This window comes from Papaver somniferum, chromosome 7 (assembly GCF_003573695.1).
Source record: "Papaver somniferum cultivar HN1 chromosome 7, ASM357369v1, whole genome shotgun sequence".
Classification (NCBI taxonomy): domain Eukaryota; kingdom Viridiplantae; phylum Streptophyta; class Magnoliopsida; order Ranunculales; family Papaveraceae; genus Papaver; species Papaver somniferum.
Genome location: NC_039364.1, coordinates 83,689,629 through 83,698,681, shown reverse-complemented (window position 1 = coordinate 83,698,681; position 9,053 = coordinate 83,689,629). Strand labels below are relative to the sequence as shown.

Here is a 9,053-nt window from a genome sequence, read left to right as displayed (position 1 = left end):
ATTTGGGATCAAAGTTGAGCATATGTTGGGTTTCTTGTTCAATCAATGTCACCGGACTTCATCATGCATATGCAGTGGATATATTTTCTACAAGAATTTAATATTACCGACAACTTTTCCACTCAAATCATTATGCTTATCCAACTCTGTCATCTTGATTTCCTTATAATGTCACCTGAAGTAAATGGACCATCTCTAGGAGTCAGTTTACATACCAAAGAACCAGAACAAAAAAAGGACAAGATCAAATGGGCACAATTTCCAGACATACCTTTATGGAGCATCTTGTTCCGATCTTTCCACTTCTCTTTAGTCCAGCACCACCTAACGTAAAGTTTCCGTTTTCTTCTTCTGAAGATTTTCCAAGTCAGTCTGCAAAGAGAGAGACAATAGAAATAATGAAAATTTTTAGAGACCTGGTGTTATATGTAAAGTAAAAAGGTCAAAAGACAGTTTTCAGTTCTGAAAGTGGATTAACAGTAGTGGAAACATACAGGAAATCAATACCCCAATGATGTGAAATAGGTAAGTTAAAATCCAGAATCAGATTCAAATATTTCAAATTTCATTGGTCGAAGCACATTGAATGGATTAGTTATGTGGATGGGTTGCTTAATTGTAAGTGGTAACAAAATGGTCAAGCTTTTAAAACAATTATTGTACTAACTTCAAGATAAGAAAGTATATAGTCATACTTCGTCCTATTCTTTATGTTGTGCCTTGGGTTGCTTCAAAGGCTTAGCTTTTGCACCTACAAACAAAGAAATTTCCAAATCAGATCAAAGGGATCCTTATCAAGAACATCATAAATGAATAGCGGATTTCAAGAATTTTACTTGGCTTGAAAAACATGATTCGATATGTGATTACCAGTAACAGATACTAAAACTAGACCTGTTACACAAATTTCAAATATGATATTCTTGAATAAAACACAAAATTTTAATTGTTTGGAAGTAAAAGTACCAATTAAAATGCTAGAAAACAAATTCTCCGGCTCTGCACCCACCAAAATTTTTAGGATTGCATCTACTTGATCTTTTTCTTTAGCCTCAACTGCAGTTCAAACAAGTAAATGAAGACACAAGTTTGAGCATCATCATAAAGAATATCAGAAACCCTACATACCTCAAATGGAAATAAATCTAGTAAAATTAAAGATAGTTTCAACTTTTGCTATTTTTTTCCATAATTTAAAACTCGGCCGATTTTCTATTTTTTTCCATGATATAAAGTCTAACCTTGTTCAATATAATGCTTCATAGAATATGAAATCGAATTTGACTAGGGAGAATAAGAGGGTGGACTAACCGGAAGACCAACAATGATACTTAAGACTGAGATCTTGTTGAGTCTGACTTTGGGGTCCTCTAAACTCCCATATGTAGTTCCTTCCATTTACACAAGACAACTTTGATTACAATAGAAAAATAAAGTTTAAGTGTAAAAAGTTCTTAGTGTGCAATCATACCAGACCTCTGACTAGGGTAACTACGTGAAGGTTAAGCGATAGGAAACTTCGCGAGTCTCCGACAGCAATAGCAGTAACCTGTTTAATCCTGCGCTGGTAAACATCCCAGTTGTACAACAAAGTGATAGTGACCTGGCACAACAGCATCTAATGATTAGCGAAAGAGTTCAAATAAAATATAATAAGAGAGAGTTGGAAGTCACAGATATACCTTTGTTATCATCACCTGGTCCTTTAAGAATTATCAGTAATAAGGACCTCTATGCTTGCTTTAGCATTATCGAGATCCTTTTGGAGAAGTGCACTGGCCTGGAAATATTAGCTTAGAAGTTAGTATTCATTGATTTGTGTTGATATAAATACTCGATGTATTGAAATTCTGCGGTAAGACATGTGACTGTAGTTCAATACTGATATGAAGTTCATGATAATCGACAAATTTCAAAGTTGAAAACATAATATTAATTAACCAAATCACTTGGGATGTTCCCTTATGTGGCACTTTCAGATACTCCAAAAACAGCATAGTAATCATGTAAATAGCCAAATAAAAAAGCCTGTCGTTTTTGTCACTAGACAACATAATGAGTCATTATCATGTGGGAGAACTGAGGCTACGGGTTTAATCAGGTGGGGGAAATGCAATCACAAGATTTAGAGATATTTTCCCACAGTCCCACCAACCTAACCTGCTGCTTTAAAATATCAATTCAACTAACATTACTTAACCCCCAATATTTTTCCTAGGCAATCAGGGAAACTTACACTTACACTACAAAATATATGATGACACCATGGGAGATCTGTTACGTACCCAAAGGAAGAGTAAAAAGTAAATCCATGCTCACACTTTCATCTCTAACAATAAATCTTGTTCCTCGACAGGTATGTTGAGTTCTAGATGAACCCTCTGCAAATAGCGTATGTACTGAATCTTGAGAAAGCGAGGTTGAACTGGCTGAAGCCAAACACCGCATCTGAGTTGAAATCCTAAGGACGAGTTGAAAATTACAGGTGCTCAACATATAGATAAAATCCACAATGCACGTAAATAAAGCATTTTTTTTTACTCTCCATATTTTCTTTGCTGCAACTCAACCACCTGCAGCGAACATTGTGTATATGGGCTACAAAAGTTATGGGTTCAAGATAAGATCAAGCAAGAAAAGTGCGACAAAACTGTCATGACTTATGCTCATATTAGCATGGTAACCTGTAAAACTGGGGCCTACTATAACTCTTCTCAGTATAGGCTATTATCCAGGTTGCAATCATGATACCCATGTCATGAAAGATATAGAAATTCAGTACGGACCTGAATTTTTCTTGTATCTCACGAACGGAAACGGACAAATTTGGTAATAGACCAAGCGAAATTGTTGATAACTGATTGAGGAAAGATGAGAGTAACACTTCATCGTGAATGCATGCTTCAGGTAGTAAACCCTGAACGAATGAAGTAAGTGGATAAGAAACACGAAAACTGAATATTTCATAATATGTAAGGATGAACAACTAGGAGGGATAATGAGGATCACATGTGATTATTCTCACCTAGAAAAGAGCGGATGATAACACTCCATGACTTGACAACAGAAATTCTGAACTTTTGCATAATCGCATAAGTATGTTGGTAATTGTTATTAAACTACACCAGCAAGCAGGGGTATAATTTGGTTGGTTTTCGAGAAAGAAGCAGGGATGTAATTGTATGATAATTATGTCATCAAACCGTTAGGACGAGAGGGACCAAGACGTACGCAGAAAGAACATTTCAAGTGGATGCTTACAAATGAAGAAAGTCGTTGCTTGAAAAGGCTCGATCCTTCGGAGTGCATGAAAGCAATCAACCTGAAAAGTAAATCAAAACAAGAAATAAGAACATGTGTATAGGTAGCCACGAACGAAAGCATACATGGCTTAGAATAAAAGAATTCTTTCAGTACCACTAGCTAAAAGGATACCGCTGAGGGTGAGCAAACTATATGTATAACCACCATATTTCACAACACTGAAAGAAAAATAACTTACACATGATAAAAGGACATTAATAATTACAAAAAAAATACACATATCACCTTCCATGAACAACTAAAGCATAAATACAAGTTTTCAGTTTCAAAAATTATTTTAACACTCAATCTACACTGAAAAGTGTTTATGGGTGAAAACTATTTCTACCGGTTTTGGTAATTTGGGGTGTGTGGATGAGAAATGAATCTAAACCCTAAACAAATGCACTGCACGGGAGTGCTTGTGATTCGAGAATTCAATCTGTACAACTCTGGCCTAAACCAAGAAATGGCCGTTCCAGACTTGCTTCGGTCACAAAGTGAAGGAGATGGGGTTGATCTTAGGGAGGGATGCGAAAAAGGTGTTGAGATTGTGGAGGTGTTGGCTGTGTATGACTTGTATTAGAAAGCTGAACTGGCTTGCAGAATGTAAGCTATCATTTCTGGTGTTTGGATACAGTTGTATCAACACGTGGTTTCTGTTGTCTTGTTCTGTCTTGGAAATAGGGAGGAGAACCTATTTATACAAGTCATTGAGACTAACCCACGTCTCCCATGGAAAGTGGAGAAAGTGGAGTGATGGAGTAGTGGAGTTTCGTGTGTTAGTGTCTCACGATCAGTCTTGCCCACTTCTCCCATCATCACTAACCGTCCATGTCTTCCTGACATGTTTTTGTGATGGCGCGTTATGCGCTGCACGCTGTAAACCGCCACACCAATACCCCAGTAAGTATCCCCCAGTTTGTGACATGTTTGATGTCTCGAATATGTGGATCGTGGGACCAACAAAAAATAGCATGTGATGCTAGATTAAATAAATAAGTTATTTAGGAAGTCAATACTTGTGAAGTATCGTGTGTATTTTATGCAGGTAATGCATTGAATATATTCAGCATGTGTGAAGCATCGCTGTTTTAAGGCTTAACAGAGTAAGTCGCGGATTAAGCATCTTAAAATAGCATCACGTACAACCATCTTCGAGTGATCGTTTGGAGGCTGTACAGGTAAGTCCTGACTTGGCCGATCACTTTTTGTGGAAGAGTGGTGGACGGTGATCGTGGTGATGCCTCACTGGTCGCCTAAATTCTGTCTTAGGCTGTCCGTCCAAGCTGGTGAAGTTGGACGGACGAGATAGCTTGGGACCCAAATCTGCGACCGTCGGATTAGGGTTTAGGAGGTGCTCGAACACCAACCTTTAGCTTGGTCGAATCCAAGCATGGGACACGTTTTTTGCAGGGCCGATTGGGCATGCGTGTAGACGGCAGGCTGGTGTAGGTGTCTGTACCTCACTTTCCCATGGAGATGCGATCTAAGCCACTCAATTTTTCTGGCAAAGAGGAGTGGTTGAGATCGATTTGCGACAGAAATCCCATGTCGCAAAGGAATTGAAGACCGCACGTCGTGCCTACTTCGGGAGCGCGTTTCGAGACGACCAACCATGGTCGGTCTTGGCCGGTCAACCAGGCGTGCAGTCGGCATGCCAGTGTACACGTCCGCACCTCACTGTCTCGTGAAGATGTGATCTAAGCCACTCAATTTGTCCGTTAAAGTTGAGTGGTCGAGATCGATTTGCTATATTGAAAACGCGCGGCCATGCCTAGTTTGGGCGCACAAATCGAGACGACCAACCATAGTTGGTCTTGACCGATTAGTCATGTATGTAGGCGGGCCCACGGTGATTGTTTTGACATGCTCTGGGCCCTTTGAATCTACATCTACACCCTCTATCTATACCTGCGAAGATGGATGGTTGAGACTGATTTGTGACACATGTGATGTGCCGCAAACCCTAATTAGGGTTTCACGTCCACGCTGCTTTGGCTGGACGAATTGGCAAGCCACTCTTCTCCTTTGGGGAGGCCGACCATGTGGGGCCCACGTTGGGCCGGTGGTGAACGCGCCAATACCTTTCTGGTGGCTATGGGTCCGATCTAAGACATCCAATCATGCCGGTGAATTGGATGGTTGTGATCAATTTGGGACCATTAGTGGAATTTCCTGCGACCCTCAATTCTTCACGCAGACACAACTTCGGACAATCGCATATTGCAATTTGGTCAGGTTAAGGAAAAGTCGGTTATGCAGGTAGGAAGAAGGTCCGTCGGTGTACACCACGGCGCTTGTTCGACCGGTTTTGGGCTGATCCACGCCGTCCAACCACGCCGGTGAAGTTGGACGGACGTGATGAACTTGAGACTGCCATATGCGTCCTTTGTTTGTACGATTCCTCCAAGATGCTTCATACCAGTCTGGACATCCAACTTCAGGCTGGTGTTCGGTGGTAGTTTGGGAGGCATGGTAGGTATTCGACCGACTAGTGCATAAGTGGGCCCACTGGTGGTCATTAATGTAGTAGCCTGCTCCTGCTGAGGATCGTCTAGGCTGGTTAAATCATACGACCAACTCGCGTGGTCGTGATTGTTTCTGAGACTGATATGGTCAATCCAGATTCAAATATGCTTAATCGGGCTAGTATAACACACCGAGAGTTGTATCCTGTACAGGTATTTCGTGCATGCCTCATTAGTGACACTTGGAGATTCGTGTTACTCTGCTGAGAGTAACACTCAGTCGTCATATCGCACCAATAATGAGAGTTCAGTGGGAAAAACACAGGAAATAAAAGGCTGGTCATGATGCCATAAATTCATAGGGTACATGGGATTGTTGCTACATGTTCCATTCTAGGTGAATTAGTAAAAAGTGAAGAAGTATTCATCACTCATTAATGGCTTTATTCTTTACAGGATGTAAGCGCATAATTTTGGCTTTTACAATTGTAGCCTTAAATGAAAATCCACCATCAACAAAAAGACAACAATATTAAGTTGAAACTTAATATATTAACCCCTCTCTCATCTCACAAACAAAATCCAAGTCTCAAAATCTTCCATGACAACACAAACAAGAAAATATCAAAACAAATACTACCATTTTCAGTTGAACAAAAGGTTAAAAATCAAAAATTAAATGTTTAAACCCTTCAGAGACATGACCAAAATTAAAATTTTCACTTCATAAAATTGAAATTATAATAATACCCAGATTCAAAACTCTATGAAATCAACTAAACAAGCACAGAAATTGTAAAATCTAGAGAGAAGCAGATCATACGAACTATATTGCTCACAGATTAAGCTTACATCAAACTCAAAACAATCAATAAGGTTAGGGTTTATACCTGAATCTTCTCCGAATCTTCTAGGTGTCTGTACCTCATTCTTTTTCTGCAATTTCAAAATTAAAAATTAAAAATTAAAAATCAATTTGTAGGGTTTAGAAAATCAGGATATACAAATCTGTAAAATGGGTCTCATACCTGAAATTAGATTATTCAAGCTCAGTAAAAACGGGTATTTATTTCCGGTAATATGCTTGAAACAAGTTTTGTTCAATTTAGGGTTTGGAATCAGAAGAAGAAGAATATATCTGAGCTCTAACATGCATATTCATCTACAAAAGGGATTTTCGATCGATTTAGGTATGAATCTATATCTTTGATATATTGTAAAGAGGGTTTTTTTTCTTGGTTTCTCTCACTCGATTTCTCTCTTTCAGTTTTAACTCTTTGAGCCGAAGGGAAGAGAAGAAAGAAAGATAAAGAAAGAAGAGAAAAGAAAAAAAAAAGAGATAAGAAGAATCTGGAGATTTAGATTTCTATCAAAAGAAAATTAATATTAGTGTCTAAAGACAAAAAAATATGAATTTAATATATTGTCTAAATTTTAGACAACCCAAATAAATGGGGGAACCCAAAATAAATGGTGGGAACCAAAGCGTATCATGTAAATTAAATTTCAAAATAATTTTGTGTGAGACAATGATATGGGGGGGAATTTGTGAGGGAAATAATTTGAGAGAAATTATAGAAAATTGGAAAGAGGGAATTTTGGTGTTTTTGAGGGAAATATAATGGAATTAAAATGATAAATTAATAGATGTAAAAATAAGTTATAAATATTTAAGACACTTCTAAAAAAAATTTAAGACACTTTATGAGTAGTTGAAAAATCAGAATTAAAGCAACTCATATTTTTAATTTGAGACTCTTATATGAGTGGAAGCACTAAAGACATGTATATTTGTCTCGAACCCAAAAATCAATATGTCTCAAATCAGGCCATATGATGTAGTGATTGATAGTTTTGTCACTAAAATTGACAAAGGGGGATATTGTTAGAGCAGTACTCGGTCGAACTCGCAAGCCTTGCTATCTCAAGCTTGTTTGTCAAGTTTAGTTGTCAAAACTATAAGTCTTGATTTCTAGTCTACTTATATCTATGTCTCGGATTAGGATAGAATGTGTAGTTGAGCTTTAGACTTCACGGCGTTCATCGATTGAAGACGAAGAACTACTAAGGGGAGCTTGTGGAACTTCATCAACAAAAGGTATGTGGAGACTTGAACTCATCTATCACTCAGGAGTCTATTATATTCTATCTCCTATTGAGACAAAAGTCGTATAGCTATATAGACTTTACATTATACACATTTGATAGTTCTAGCTGAGTTTATCTCGCTTATATCTTTCTCAAAATATGTGTTGGAAAGCTTTTTGCTTAAACCACGTTCATCATTATTCCTGACGAAAGTCAAAAGATGATCATGTGAAAATCACCAGGTAACATCTACATGATTTGTGTGAGACAATCATTTGATGTAGGCTCAAAATGTTTCGTATTGATCATTCGATCACTTGAAAATTGCTTATAAGCTAATAGTTTGTGTGAGACAGCTATTGTCATCTTCTAAGAATGTTTCAATGATTGAAATGGGAGTTAAGAGCTAAACCCATGTCTGGATACATTACGATTTGTGTACTTTGTGTACGAATTGTTTGACGGAATTCAGGACCGGAAGTTTGCATACCCGTTCGCAAAGTTATTCAACTGTTTAAGTCAGGGTACTTAAGTTTGCATACCCGTTCGCAAACTGATTTAATTGTTGAAGTCTGGGAACCAAGTTTACATACCCATTCGGAAACGGTTTCATCTGAATTCGGTTCGGATCTAAAGTTGCGTACCCTTTTGCAAATTGTAGGCTTGTGACCAATGTCCGGAACTTAAGTTCGCATACCTGTTTGCAAACTTAAGTGGTTCAAGTTCTTAAATCGGTTAAGTATGATTTCATACTCATGAACAAATACATCTATAAATTAAGGAATGCAATCTTTGCAAACAGTGTCTAAAATGTTCATGAACTGAATCTTTTGAATCAATCCGATTTTGCTTCAATTGTGTCTTGTATACTTCTATGAGAATATAAACAATTGAACAACTCTATGAGTAACACAATTAGATTCATTTGATTATCAATTGATATAGAAGTGTTAAGATGAACAAGGTTAAGAGAAAAGTGTTCATATGGCTAACTTCAGTTAACTTTTATCGAGCCAATTAAATATACACGTTTAGGTATGGTTACCCATATCTAAATGAAAGTATATTTCATTTGTGTGAAAAAAGATAAAGACCATCTAACGATAGAAATATATTAGCTTGAATCTTGAATCAGGTTTCATTTAACGGTGAATGTTGATTGCTTTGTTCCAAAGTTATCAAACCCTGATT

The 9,053-nt window shown here is 37.6% G+C and overlaps 1 long non-coding RNA gene across 1 annotated transcript; it reads right to left on the bottom strand.

Moving 5' to 3' along the window:
• Positions 1 to 703: 703 nt before the first annotated feature.
• Positions 704 to 1,487, bottom strand: LOC113297099. Its single transcript, XR_003333282.1, has 3 exons — positions 1,312 to 1,487; positions 967 to 1,056; positions 704 to 751 (listed from the first exon to the last, which is right to left on the bottom strand). It is a non-coding gene; the product is annotated as an uncharacterized LOC113297099 (long non-coding RNA).
• Between the last annotated feature and the right edge of the window lie 7,566 nt (positions 1,488 to 9,053).